This window comes from Lontra canadensis, unplaced genomic scaffold (genome assembly GCF_010015895.1).
Source record: "Lontra canadensis isolate GAN:19392208 unplaced genomic scaffold, GSC_riverotter_1.0 scaffold34, whole genome shotgun sequence".
Lineage (NCBI taxonomy): Eukaryota > Metazoa > Chordata > Mammalia > Carnivora > Mustelidae > Lontra > Lontra canadensis.
This window is the reverse complement of record NW_022631028.1, coordinates 12,039,847-12,055,863: the sequence shown is the minus strand read 5'-3', so window position 1 is coordinate 12,055,863 and position 16,017 is coordinate 12,039,847. Positions and strand designations below refer to the sequence as shown.

The 16,017-nt window shown below is 37.4% G+C and overlaps 1 protein-coding gene across 8 annotated transcripts in view; it reads right to left on the bottom strand.

Moving 5' to 3' along the window:
• The window catches only part of CHL1 (cell adhesion molecule L1 like), a 207,008-nt gene that overhangs the window by 148,917 nt on the left and 42,074 nt on the right, over nucleotides 1-16,017 (bottom strand). The gene's annotated exons all lie outside the window — the stretch shown is intronic.

The window sequence follows — 16,017 nt, the reverse complement described above, 5'->3', positions numbered from 1 at the left end:
TGTATACGATATCCAGCAGGATGACTGGCTCAATGTAAAGTTCTCAAAAAATGTTAAAATTGCATCAATACTTAATCCATTCAGGAAAGGATATGGATACGATTTTGATCAGAGAGCATTTTTTTTCCCAAGATTATTCCTTCCTTTCTCCCTTCATCCATTCACTCACCTGATAATTACTGAGCACCTACGAGGTGGTAGGGATTTTCTAATACCTGAAGAAAAATGTTACAAGTTTTTGTCCAAATCGAGCTTACATTTTAGTAAGGGGAAGAGAGAAAATAAGCATGTAAATAAAAAAGTAATAAGACTGTTGGGAGTATTAAATATTAACTGAAGGATGAAGAAATGTGTTTCTTAAGATACTGTATTATTGGATTCCATTAGTGGGTCACAAAAATCCAAAACAAACTGACTTCATTAAGCAGAATTTATTGGCCTACAAATAAAAACTAGAGGAAAAGCAGAGGGAGAAATAGCCCCACGGACCTCTGGATTCAGGAACCCAAACACCATCAAAGCTATCTTGCTTTACTGTTGTTTCTGTCTTGCTTGTATGCGGCATCATTTGCTGTGACCAGCTGTTACTCCAGCTTGAGTTTACTAAATCTCCAGCGAAAAACTCCTCATGACCAAATTTGCATTACCTGTCCCACCTCTAGAGCTATGGGGCTATGGAAAGATGGCTGCCTCATAATTTGATATATATACCCCCTTATGACCAGGGCAGTAACGGTAATGTTAGTAATAACTACGGAGCTTTTACCATGTATAAAATTTAATACAGTTAAATAATTTATCTACTAAAAAACAGACTCTAAGTATTATCATCTCCTCTTTACTGATGAAAAAACTAAGGCTTGAGGAGATTAACTTGCAAGAGCACCCATTAATAGTATATATACTGAAGGTCAAATTCAAGCCCACTTAAATCAGATCGCCAAACCACACACTCATAACCACTAGATAATTAGGCCATACTAATGGTGGTGACTATATAGTTATATCATAATAACTATAATTATTTCATTACCTTAATTAATCCATGCTAATCGGTCATCCATCCAACATGAAGGCATGATTAATTGGGCATTCACAAATGAAAAGCATATCCATACAGAGGCTGACTAAATGGGAAATATTGTGAGAAAAAATAGCAAGGGAAATCAACGTGAAATACTATTTATTGCTACAATCCTTGAAACCAATCAGATAATGATTGACCAATTTAACCAAACCTAATTCATGTCGGGGTTTGCATGCTTCCTCTCAGTTGAGTGGGGTCTAGAGTACATTTGAAAACCTGTGAGGCACTGTGAAGTGTGTACTAGTCCAAAAGTTGGGGGGAAGAAAATGAAATTCCAATTCAATAAATATGCAGTTGACCTTGAGTGGGTCCACATCTCCATTTTCTAACCTATAGTGTGGTGACAGGAGCACTTAGGCTACCTAGTTAATTCATTTAATATGTATCCCTTAAGGGTAAAGATATAGATAAACACGAAAGCCCTTAGACTGTTAATCAAGCAAAACAAAGCAGTGAGGTTTTAAAATACCAAATAGAAAAAATACATATCTGTATTCTTTCTTCATCTGTGACACTACAAAAAAGATTAAACATTTAACAAAATATGGTCAATTATAAACTTCGCAAAGCTGAAACGACTGTAATTTAAATGAAGTGTAAAGATGTCCCAATCAAAACAAGTATTTACATATTTAAATAACTAACAAGGTATAAAATAAATCATTTTCCCCTTTCTGGATTTAGAAATTTTATAAAATGTTATTTTGACCAAAATAACTTTAGAAGAATTCTTATGTATTTAATAAGGGAAGAAGAAAACACTTTCTTCGTGGTCTTTCTAGATGTAACGGTTGAAAACTTCGGCTTGAAACCTCATTTTTTATCATTTTATTTTACAGTCCTTACATTTCAATTCCTAACTCAGCTTGATATTTTTAGTTGGAAAACTAAATTCATTTTAAATAGGACTGTAAAATTGTGACAATTACAAAGGGAATGATTTGAGAAACCAGCCATAATGGGAAATTAAATGTCCCACCGAAACACTTTAAAGGCCTTTTAGCAGAAGAAATGTGTGCTATAATATTTAATCTAAGATAATAGAAACTTCTAAAATGTGGATTAAAGAAATGTAAGTCAAGTTGCTAAAAAGTGGAACTGTATTTATCTTCCAAGCCCACTTCCCCAGTACAAATTAAAACCACAATGAGATACCACCTCATACCAGTCAAAATGGCTAAAATTAACAAGTCAGCAAACAACATATGTTGGTGGGGACGCGGAAACAGGGGAACCCTCTCATACTGTTGGGGGGAATGCAAGCTGGTGCAGCCACTCTGGAAAACAGGGTGGAGGTTCCTCAAGAACTTGAAAATAGAGCTCTACCCTATGACCCAACAAATGCACTACTGGGTATTTTCCCCCGAAGATACAAATGGAGTGATCTGAAGGGGCACCTGGCCCCCATGTTTAAAGCAGCAACGTATGCTGTACTAAGAAAGGGAGACTGTATTGCACAGGATGCTTAAGATGCTTTGACGTATTTCTTCCTTCCCCTTCCTTCTCCTGCTTTCTCTTGCCTCTTTGCAGTGAGTGTTGTGGTGTATGTAGAGGCACTAATCTTTGATCTGTTGTGCATGAGGCTTCCTTCCACTGTAGGATCATTTATGATAGGCTAAATTAGCCTTTGATCAGAACCTCTGATTTACTTCTTGATTCTCAGCTTCATCACTGGGCTCTGAAATGTGTCTGCTCCCGCTGCCCTCCTCAGTTCAGCTGGTGATAGCAGTGATGTATGTCATTGGTTTGTTTCTTCTCTGAGGCCTCAAATATTTGCAAACGTGTGCAGTTCAATAAAAAAAAATGCTGTTTAGGGGGAGATGTCTATGATTTGTGTCAATGTTATACATGATACTTTCCCCCAACATGAATTGCCTTAGGGCAAAAATGGCATTTTGTTGAGAAAACACCATTTTCTCTCCTCAATGGATTTCACTGTAAGTAATTTGTTTGGTTGCACTACATAATTTCATGGATATCTTATTTGTGCAGTGTGTCATCTTACTACTTGAATCCTTTTAAATAACAATATAAGATCCAAGGTGTCCATTTATTAAAAAGATCATGCAAGTTGTCCTGGGTTTCAGTGTCTCTTTGTCTTGAATATGAGAATGGTCATTTTACTTCGGTCTTCCCTCTGCAATGAAATAGTAACTGTTTTCCTACTGATAAAGGACTCTGCCTTCTGAAATTACTGAGAGAGAAACAGTAAATTTAAAAATTAAGAAATGGCTGTAAGACTGAATCCAACCCCATCAAAATCCTAAAAACCAACAGGCTCGCAGTTACAACAAAAATCTGCAAAAGGATAACAGACCTGGGCTTACAAACAGAATTTTCCACACACTGTTCATTCTGTGATCATTTGATTTTCAGGTGCCATTTCCCTAGTGACTTAAAATCTTCCTAAAGCATTTTAACAGCTTATCTATATATCCTAGCTTCCCTTTGGAACCCTCACTGAGTTTTCCTCCCTTGGAGATCACATTTATTTGTGTACATGATTTGAGTGAAAGCAAATCCAGTAAGACTTCAGTTGAAACAAACGTATTTTTGGCACCTCAATACTGAAATTATGTATGCATATTGGAGATGGTCCAAAGAACAGCCAAGAGAATGATGAAGGGAATGGAGTGCTTGGCTAAGGAAGAAATGTAAGACTTCTAAATGTCCCAGAGTGGGTAAACAACAAAAAAGGAACATAACAGCTCATAAATATTTAAAAGGTGTAAACATCAAATATGGCTAGGGATGATTAATTTTGGACAAGGGCACAGAATTAGTTCTGATTCTATCATTGTAAAGAAAGGGGGGGTCAAAAGAAAAGAAAAGAAAAGAAAAAGGATACATTTAGTATCATTTTGAAACATGAAACATTATTTATGCAAAATATTCTAGCATCTAATGGGATCTTATCACTTTTGAATATCCCATTTCAAAAGATGCTGAGAAATTAACACGTAATTATGCAAAAGAAGAGAACTTTTTTCTGAAGAAGTTAATTTTACTTATCTTCCACTTAGGCTTTCTTTTTTTTTTTTTTTAAGATATAATTAATTAATTAATTAATTTGAAAGAGTGTGAGCAAGGGGAGGAGGAGAGGGACAGAGGATCTCAATCATACTTGGACTTCTGAATTGGGGCTTGATCTCATGACCCTGAGATCATGACCTATGCCGAAATCAAGGGTCAGATACTTAACCGACTAAGTGCCTTACCACTTAGACTTTCTTGAGAGAGATTTCCATTTTGCAGAATACTCTTTCCATAAAACCTCATGCTTCTACTTCCTAGTGGTCCTAAAGTGAATTAGCCATATGCCAATGATGAGACCAGGTCCCACTTAGCCAGGTAAGGAAATCAGAGAGAGGAGACTTAAGGGAACATTAAAATTTATCAGAAACCAAGTCTGAGACTAGAAACTCCTAAGATGATTGTCTACATTATAGAACCTAGAAAAGCAAGCCTGGAATTTAGCATAGAAGGTGCCCAAAGCAGCCAGATGCAGAAGAATGAAACTGGGGGCTCCTGGGTGGCTCAGGTCATGATCCCAGGGTCCTGGGATTGAGCCTCACTTTAGGCTCTCTGCTCAGCAGGGAGACTGCTTCCCCCTCCCTCTCTCTGCCTGCCTCTCTGCCTACTTGTGATCTCTGTCAAATAAATAAAATCTTAAAAAAGAAGAAGAAGAAAAAGAAGAAGAAGATTGTAACTGGACCATTTCCTTAAACCATACACAAAAATAAACTCAAAATGGATTAAAAGACCTAAATGTGAGACAGGAATCCATCAAAATCCTAGAAGAGAACACAAGCAGCAACCTCTTTGACCTCAGCCACAGCAACTTGTGGCTAGACACGTCTCCAAAGGCAATGGAAACAAAAGCAAAAATGAGCTCCTGGGACTTCATCAAGATAAAAAGCTTTTGCACAGTGAATAAACAGTCAATAAAAATAAAAGAAAACCGACAGAATGGGAGAAGATAAGTTGTAATGTGTTATCAAATAAAGGGTTAGTATCAAAAATCTATAAAGAACTTACCAAACTCAACACTCAAAACCAAATAATCCAGTCAAGAAATGGGCAGAAGACATGAACAGACATTTCTCCAAAGAAGACGTACAAATGGCCAACAAACACATGAAAAACTGTTCAACATCACTCAGCATCAGGGAAATACAAATCAAAACCACAATGAGATACCACCTCGCATCAGTCAAAGTAACTAAAAGTAACAAGACAGGAGACTATGAATGTTGGTGAAGATGTGGAGAAAGGGGAACCCTTCCTACACTGCTGACAGGAACGCAAGCTGGTACAACCACTCTGGAAAACATCATAGAGGTTCCTCATAAAGTTAAAAATAGAGCTACCTTATGACCCAGCAATCGCACTACTGGGTATTTACCCAAAAGATACAAATGTAATGATCCAAAAGAGCACCACCCCCCAATGTTTATAGCAGCAATGTCCACAATAGCCAAACTACATAAAGAGCCCAGATGTCCACCCACAGATGAATGGGTAAAGAAGTGGTATGTATACGTATGTATCAGCACACACAAACACACACACAGGAACATTACTCAGCCTGCAAAAAAATGAAATCTTACCATTTGCAAACCATTTGCAACGACGTGGATGGAACTAAAGGGTATTATGCTAATTGAAATAAGTCAGTCAGAGAAAGACAATTACATTATGTAGAATTTAAGAAACAAAACAGAGTATCATAAAGGAAGAGAGGGAAAAATAAAACAAGATGAAATCAGAGAGGGAGACAAACCAAAAGAGACTCAATCACAGGAAACAAACTGAGTGTTCTTGGAGGGGAGAAGGATGGGGAAATGGGGCAACTGGGTGGTGCGCATTAAGGAGGGCATGTGATGTAATGGGCACAGGGTATTATATACAAATGATGAATCACTGAACCCTATCTCTGAAACTAATAATACATATATGTTAATTAATAGAATGTAAATAGAATAAAATGTAAACAAATAAAAATTTTTTAAAAAGAAATTGGGGGAAAAAAAAATGTTCCAGGAGCAATCTATCAGGATAATGTTACCCTCCCTTTGTTCTTCCTCTCCTTTCTTTCTGTCCTCATCTTTATAAAGCATCTAGTACATGCTGGGTTCAATGTTCAGGGTTAACAATGCAAATATGTATTTGAACTGGACACTGCCCTCAAAGACATATTCATAAGACAAATATGTAAACAGTTAATTGCAACTGAGCTGAGGGCATATAAACACAATTAAAACAAGACAGAGGTAGGATCAGCCAAGTGAGTTGCATTTGTGCAGGGCAATAGGGTTCTCTAGAGAAACATGACAAACAAGACATACAGATAGATAGATACAAAGAAATTTATTATATAAAGGAGTTGGCTCACATGATATGGAAGCTGAGAAATCCCATGATCTGTTGTCTACAAGCTAGAGAACCAGCAAAGCCAGTGGTGCAATTCAATATGATTCCAAAGGCTTGAGAACCAAGATAGGGCAGAAGAGGGGCAACCCGGCTTAGAGAACAAATTCACGCTTCTTCTGCCTTTTTGTTCTGCTCAGGTCCTCAATGAATTGGATGGTGACTACTCAAATTGGTGAGGGAGATCTTCTTTATTCAGCCTACCAATTCAAAAGGCTAATGTCCTGCGGAAACTGACTCACAGACACACCCCAAAATAATGTTGTACCAGCTGTCTGGGAATCCCTTAGCCCCCGTCAAGCCAACAGATAATTCACCACCATATGCAGTGTCTATAGCACACTGCACTGAGAACATTTCAAAAATGAAAGGTTGTTATATCTTGTCCTCTCCAGAGTATAGGAGCCAAGCCCTGACATAACTAAACAAGTGAGTGGTCTCTGACAGTGGATCTGGATGCCACTGGAAAATAATCAACACCTTTATGGAAATTTCACAGGCCAGCAAGGGGAGGCAGCTATAATCTTCTCTCACATAATAGCACTTTGTTAAGACAAATTAAAACACTACTCTCTCTCTTACCTCCTAGAGCATGCAGCCTAGTCTCTGATATAATAGAACCCACCGGAGCCCATAAATCAGTGGGAGGAGCAGTGTATAGAGATAAGCACCATCAACCAGTCTCAGCAGGTGACCCAAGGTGACACACCATATTTAACAAAGCCCATATTTTTTGTGTGACCTTCTGCTACAAAAATACAGTCTCTGTCATTCAACTGCTTAAGCCTTCTGTTAAGATATATGGATAATATTATCTTTGGATAAATTATATATAGATACAACTGAAATGCATAGGTGAACTTAATCTGCTATGCACAAACTCAAACTCATAAAATTTCTAACACTTAAATTGTAGATTGTGCTGTGAACAAATTCAAATAAATCTGGCTGTTGAAAAACAATAAAAAGGAAAAAATTCATATTCATATATTACAGTCTAATCAGAGCCCTGGAAATCATTTCACTTTTTTTTTTTTTTTTAATTTTTTAGAGGCTCTTTGGAAGGGAGGGGAGGACTCCAAATGAAAAATTTTCAGAAGAAAATTGGTGCCTGAATGTGTGTGGAAGGAGAGAGGAGATGTCCAAGGACTACGACTCTATAAACGCTTCCTGGAAAATACAAAAGCTGAATTTCTCAAACACCCCCAAAGAAAACTGATGGCAAGAGAACTGATTTTGTAGAACTAAGTAATGATTTGACCAGTCATCAAGAAAAACACAAGAAAACAAATGTATTTCAATAAAATAAGGAGTGAACTGTTAAGAGTAAACAGATGTTTTGCGGGTTGCCATCCATTTTCATGATGTCAAAAGACACAATTATTACATCATGACACAACCACAATTAAGATTTCTCATAGTAGTAGTATAACAACTTTTTAAAAAAAATTATGCCTTAGACATTATATTTCATCCTTTAATTTCTGAAAAGACTTATGTAGGTTTCTTGTGAATTAGAAATTTATTTAGGATGAGATCATGTAGTGTTTTAACACAACAATGTACCCCTCATTACCAATCATCATCAAAAGATCTGATTAATCAGATTTCAAGAAAGGTTTTCTCTAAGAATATGAGTGTATATTGGAAATGCTTTTTAATCATCTAGTAGACCTGCAGATCAAACAGAATTGGAAACCCCGTGCAGGGTAGCCCTCTTGGAGCCAGACCCAAAGGAAGGATCTAAATATAGTGGAAGGACAAAACCACTCCAGTTCATGAGACAAAGAGACCATATTTATTCAAAGCACACACACAGAGAGTTCCCTCATAGACTTACTATTGGAGTAGCCCTCCATTCATTTGGAAAGCTCCTCCTGGTTACCAGGCAATAAGTATGCTAACACGGACTCAGAGTCAAGGTGTTTTCATCTGTTTCCACACTATTTTCACCTGTTTCTTCCTTATTTCATAGTTACTAAGATCCTAGTTTACAGCCAGCATATAGAAAGATTCTGCATACACCAGATAATATCTTAATTCTTCAGGAGTATACAGTCTATTAGTAATGATATATGCTCTCAAGAAAATAAGAATATTATTCTTTCATTCATGTCATTTGGGGAAAAAATTACCTTTTTTCTTGAATCACTTTGTCTTTAAAAACTTGTAATGATACTAATTATTGACATTTACCAAACAATATTGTGGACTAACCACAGTGCTACTAAGTGTTACCAAAATAATCCAACTTAACCTGTACCTATAGGCAATTATAATTATTATTATTTCAGTTTGGAAATGGAGGTTTAAAAGGGCTGAAATAGCTTCCCTATAACCACATAGCTGTTTGGCCTTGGAAAGTGGATTTTTCTCACTCTTCCAAACTCTTTGAAATTAGTTACAATTCAGCCTGGTACTGCACAAAGAATTTGGAAAACAAAACAAAAAAACTCCAAAGGAGGATTCAGGTCAGATTTCACATTGATCCAAATCCAAGGGACAGTTACTAAAGCCGAAAGCCCTTTGGACCATGAAGGGGTGAGCTCTATTTGACCGATGAAAATACAGGTTTTCTCACTAAAATTTCGAGCCTCCAAAGAAGCCGACCTTCTCAGATCCCAATGGTGAAATTCATTTTCTATAAAAAATGATGTTTAGGTAAATACCAGGATTCAACCTTCAAATATGCCAAGAGGTCAGCTCACTGAAAAATAACTTTTAGTTAAGGATTTTGCCCTTTCAAAAATAAGCCAGCATTTTAATGAACCTTAACAACAACCACCACCATCCTCACATGTTGTATACCTGTCCATACCCTCTGTCCCTCCCTCTGGCTACACTCTTCTATCATGCTTTGCAATAATTAAATGCATTCAAAAATGCATAAAGCAAATAATTAAGAAAAACATCCTTTTTTAATTAAATTTATTTTTTTAATAAACATATAATGTATTTTTATCCCCAGGGGTACAGGTCTGTGAGTCGCCAGGTTTACACATTTCACGGTACTCATCATATAGCACATACCCTCTCCAATGTCCATATCCCCACCACCCTCTCCCGTCCCCCCTCCCCCAAGCAACCCTCAGTCTGTTTTTTGAGATTGAGTCTTTTATGGTTTGGCTCCCTCCCAATCCCACCTTCTTTCATTTTTTCTTTTCCTACCCCCCAACCCCCCCACATTGCATCTCCACTTTTTCCTATCAGGGAGATCATATGAGAGTTGTCTTTTTCCGATTGACTTATTTTGTTAAGCATAATACCCTCTAGTTCCATCCACATCATCGCAAATGGCAAGATTTCATTAAGAAAAACATCCTTACCGGTAAGTTAAGTTCCCCTTAAGTTGCACTAGGGTATGTCTGCAGTATTAAGACAGAGTCATTGTTTGCAGTTTTAGAGCACCTACAGATAGATTTGAAAGTTGTAATAATGGAGATAATTTCCATTAAAAAAAAAAAAAAAAAAAAGACCACTTTTAGGGGCTCCTGGGTAGCTCAGTCAGTTAAGTGGCTGACTCTTGATTTTGACTCAGGTCATGATCTCAGGGTCCTGGGATGGAGCTCTGTATAGGGGTCCATGCTCAGCTGGGACTCTGCTTGAGGATTCTCTCTCTCCCTCTCCTCCCTGCACCCCCCACCACTTGCACACACCCATGCTCTCTTTCTAAAATAAATAAATATTCCTTTAAAAATTTTTTTAAAAAACACTTTTAAATTTATCTTTATCTTTTCTCAGTTAAAAAAATATTGGTTTAATTTTTCTTTCTCTCCACCCCCCCAAAAAAAATTCCCAAATGCCTGAACAATAACACTGTTCTGTTGCTATAAAAAGACATCCTACAGATTCTTATCTATGAATGAATGAAGCAGAGAGGACAGAGATGCAGAAAACAGCCACATAATTACACTTCTCATTGAAAAAGTTATTGACATGTCTTCTCTCACAAATTCAAGTATTTTGCAACAGGCCACAGTATACAGGAATTTTCTACTTGGCACTCCTCCATGACCTGCTCTTCATAATAGCCACTTGCTTTTGTCTGAGGCTATAACCAATGTGTCAACATAGAACAGTAGAGCCTAAAACGATGAGTGCTCTCTCAGGAAGCTCTCTCCAAGACCAGAACTCAATGAATTACACAGTTAACATAAGCCTTCAATTCAAGAGACCAGCTCTCACCCAGGTGTGCTAATTCCAAGGCTCTCATCTCTTTAAAAAATCAACATAAGAAATAAGAGAAGTGTTTCAACCAATACACATAATCCGTTTACTGTTAATTCCTGGATGATTTGAGGATTGGCTCTCAATCCCTAAAAGATTGCTTATAAGCCTTTTTTCAGATGCTGTTCTGTTGAGCATAAGGACAGTCAAAAGAGTCAAAGAACTGGTTTTGCATCCCAGTTGTCATAACTTAACGAGCATCATTCAGAAGAGCTAAATTCTATCCAGTAATTCTAACTCATTCCGGTAGAAACTACTAATTAAAGATAATTATAAAACTACAATATTTTTGGCTCTACAAAAGAGAAGAATGGTTAAAATATCCAAGCAACTCAATTCCCTTTCTTTGCATTATTTGACAGTATCTTTGGCCTTAATCCAAAAGCTGTTGCCAAAAAGTTATAAACAGATTGTAATCCTTCACAGAGAACTTCACACCAATACACTGAAAAACAAATTCTACCCTGGCAAGTGTAAGAATAGTCCCGACTGCTGTCCAATTGACCAAGTGACACACTGCACAGACTGTGCTCTGTCTACTTTGGTTTAGTGACCTCATTGCAAACCCTTCAGGCCTACTTTTGACACCATTATTATTTGCATTATTGTAACACAGAGATTTGTTTATGGAAGACTAACAATGCATAAAACAACATTTACTATGGCTCCTAGTCAATGGGTCCATGGCACACATTGCTAGAGTATTACTGCGTTTATTGAGTTCTACAGGCAAACAGAAGAGTTTGACCTTACTAGAGGAGCACAGAAAATCACCATCATTTTGTTGTGTCCAGCATCTTCTATGTGTTACAGCCATCATTCAAAAGGGAAACGAAGAAACGAAATATTTCCCCATGTTGATTACTAATGGGATCCGCTGATGTCCTGTCCCACCGAATGAGGCTGAACTTAAATGATGTGATGTAGACCGTCCTCGATCTATCCCAGGGATAAGGAATGTCACACGTCGGGTATTTGTATAGCCAGGGGGCCATGTTTATAGGTCCAATATTAAATCTCTCTGAGACGTCTCTCCAAAACCCATCCATGTCATACAGCCCCTGCAGGGGGCTTTTCCCAATGGCTCCCACCTTCTTAACACTCTCAGGGGCACCCATGACAACAGGGATCAGTGCCCGTGCTGAATTAGCCACCCTCTCACTGAGCATTTTCAAGACTGTTGTTTGGCATTAGGCATGAAGACTGTAGCTACTGATCAGACTTATTTGTATGCTCACAGCAACAGCATATGCCTGCTGAGCTCTCAGCTGCTTCATTCGACTTGGGTTGAGAAAGCATTCCCATTAATCATGGATATAAGTTCTTTGTAACTAATCCTGTCACCGTGTGTTTGTGTGTGTGCGTGCGTGTGTGTGTGCGTGTGCGCAGCATGGGTGAATATAAAGGATTATCTCTTATTATTAGGGCTTGCATTATTTTATGTTACAGGTATATGATCTCTAAAATGGGGTACACAGACAATCCTTTAGAATGCAACACTTTTATATATGTGTGTGTATATACACATATATATATTTGAAATTATAATACATATTAAAACCTTTATGTTGACTTTAAAAAATTATATATACATCTATGAGTGTACATGCTATTTTAAAATCATTTTATCTCACTTCTAATTCTTGTTTCCTTTTCTGTTTTCTTGTAGTAATATTTAGCATACTCTGTGTCTGGACAATTGGGATATGCATATATTGGAGATCTAGGCTCAACCAGTTTAAGTGATGAGTATGCACACACACACACAACCATACAGTAGTCTAAGAAAAGGTCTTTCTCGTTTTACTTTTATGGTATATATCAGGATATATAATTCTTTGAATTTATTTAATCTACAAGACTTCTTCCTTTCTCCCACCATCATTGATAGATAGCAATATCTTATTTTCTATTCTTAGCAAATAGTTGTTTGTTGCTTTTTCCAAAGTCCCTAAGTTTCCTCTACTCAAGAGATTTGAATAAATATACCTACCAAATGCAAAGGGGGGTAAAAATAGAAAAACTGATGGGAAAAGTCTAAAGAATTTTGAAGTATATTAAAGCAAAATGGGCCTTTAGGCCCTTGTTGGTTGGTTGCTTTTTTACTGAGGGAAGAAAAAAGCATGAATGAAAAAAATATATAAATACACAGTGCAGGTATATCAAATGAAACTGCACTCACTTAAGGAAAGAAAACTCAGAATGAAAGAAAAAGCACGCTAGAGAGAGAAATGGAACTTCCTCAAAAGCAAAAGGCATTCAAGGTGGGAAGGTGGGGGCGCCTAGGTGGCTCAGTTGGTTAAGCGACTGCCTTCGGTTCAGGTCATAATCCTGGAGTCCCAGGATCAAGCCCCACACCGGGCTCCCCACTCAGCGGGGGTCTTCTTCCCCCTCTGACCCTCCTGCGCTCTCTCTCTCTCTCACTTTCTCTCTCTCAAGTAAATAAATAAAATCTTTTTTAAAAAAAATTTTTTTTAAAAAGGTGAGAAAGTGGATGAGGTTGGTCTACTCAGTGAATAGTACACCTGTGGCAACAGCTCTGAATCAGGTAAACTCAGGTTCTCAAGCCTTCCTAATATGGACATCTTACTGCTGGGGTTATTTAGTATTTGAAAATAGTGTTTTCCACACAATGTGGCCCCTGAAAGCAAAGCAATGACTTCATCAGGTGCTTAGCGAAAGAAGTGGTGATCTCTTCCAATCCTGGAGGAAAAGTTGGCTACATAAGAATTATTTGGAGATAATATATCACTTTTCTACATGGCACCTTGCTAGCATATTTTTAAGGTGAATTCTCTTTACTTACTGAATTTATAACATATTATATGTAAATTGCAAAGGCATTCTAGACAAAATTAACTAAGGACCAAATGGTTGTCATAATATTCTTGCTAGTTTTCACTCTGTATTTTACACAATAAATCTTGAGTTCAATGAAAGCATATTTCGACTATTACTGTAACCCCCAGGGTCACTGCCTGGCCCCATAACAAAGCTTAATAAATACATTTGGGGTGAATTAATGACTGAATGTATGAAAGCTACACATACCAAAAAAAAAAAAAAATAGCACTAGCTCACTCAATCTGACAGTCACGGGTATGACTGTCACAACACCATTAGGGGAGGAGTCACCACCCTACCGCCACTGTGCCTTTCAAAAGGGACACTGTAACATACAGAAAAAAGAGACAGAGAAGCTGAAAATAAACTGTGTCCTTACTCCCTGTGTGACTTCAGGCTAATGACATAACCTATTGGAATGTCAATGGTCTTATAAGTAAATAAGGGATAATGGTATCTATCTTGCAGGATAGGTTTGAAGGATAAGGACTAGCTTGTATAAAATGCTTAGTTCAGGGCAGGGATCTAGAAGGGCAGTCACCAGAGAGGCAGCACAGATCCCTGTTACCACCCAGAGGCAGTCAAGGAGGCTGGGAGGAGCACTTGATCAGACATCACTGAAACTGTCAATGGGAGGAAACCACACTGCCCCAAATGGTGACACAGGAGCCTTGATAAATGCTCTATAAGCCACATGTGTGAGCAGTTACAGGTCTTATTCTCGTAAGAGAGAAAAGGATTTCTTCAACAGTGTTTTTCAAGCTTGTGAGTTGCTTAAGCCCGGTTGGGGGTGGGGGGGGACTCTTTAATTTTTGCCTCCCTAGTACACAAGCACAGTGGCTGTCATAGTGTCAAATATCGGTTGCTTAATAAATGTACATCAAATGAAAATACCTATTCTGTATGTTTGTGTTGTGTGTATGCGTGTGTACAGTATATGTATGTATTTGGAATCAAGAGTGGCTATTTTTTTCTGTTTTTATTTTCCTTTATTTTAAAAATGTACCTAATCTCAATTAATCTTCAAAACACTGGAGATGGTTTAGTGATTTTAAACAGACTGAGAGCACCTCAGCTTTCAATCAATATTTGGGTCAATATTCTTAAAAAACAGGGATTGAACACACCTCTCATTCTCTCATCAACAAGCATGTACCTGGCAGGAATGAGCTCTTGATTCAAATAGTTGAAGTCCATATGTTCAAAATGTGTACCAAGATGCTCAATTTGATTCTTTTGAATGAATATAGTATCTTTTAGAAAGAAAATGACATATGATTCATATACTATTCCTTAGAATATAAGCTGGTAGTACAGTAAAAATGAGCAGACAACAGAAATTCTTCAATATGCTTAACATAAAATGATGCACAATAAAACAAGAATTGGGAAAACTAAATCAACAGCAAAAGTTGCTTTGGACAATGATTTATAAGCAAATCCTTATACAAGCAATATGAAAATGCTAAATTTTGCACTATATATTAACTAACTAGAATTTAAATAAAAACTGGGGGAAAAATATTGAGTTTGTTCCTATGAATATATTTGAAGGAATACTCTGGAAGAAAATAGACCCTGATAGTTCTGATCACTATTTCAGCATGTGTTTACTCAAAACAATACTGACCCCCTGCTAAGGGTCATATATGATTTTTCTTCTAACATTAATTGAAGACATACTTTGTGTTGCACGTTATACTAAATAATTTATGTGTTATTCACAAGTGCCCTCTAAGTTAGGTACAACTGACTCTAATTTTATAGAAGATGCACTGAATTCAAATAGATTAGGGAGCCTGGACAAGGTCATGATGAGAGCAAGTGGCACAGTCATGATGGGAACCTGTCCATGTAACTGGAAGGTCGTGGCTTTATCTACACTAGCCTGACTTCCTTATTCCACCTTTCATGTAATATACCTTCAGTCTGAGAAAAGGACTACCTGGTAGTTATGTTTTTTTTATGTTTTTAAATAAATAAGAAATATATACTTTTTGAAGTCATACATTTACCTATCATAAGGAGGCTAAAACATCATGTAGAGAAATTTGCAAAGAATATTCCAGGGCAAGTCAGAAGACCATGTGAATTTTATTGCTAGCTCTATCATTAACACTGCTTATTAGCAGCAAGTTTCTTAGCCAATTTAGGTCTCAGTAGCCTCATTTACAACATGAGAATGCTGACAATTATTTTTTTACAGTTTCTTTTTGCCTTAAAAGTTTATGACTACAGTAAAGGAGTGCCTGGGTGACTCAGTCAGTTAAGCAGCCAACTCTAGATTTTGGCTCAGGTGGTGATCGCACGGTCCGGGGATGGAGCCCTGTGTTGGGCTCTATGCTCAGCGGGGAGTCTGCTTGAGATTCTCCCTCTCCCTCTGCCCCTCTCCTGCTCATGTGTGCTTGAGCTCTCTCTTTCTCTCTCAA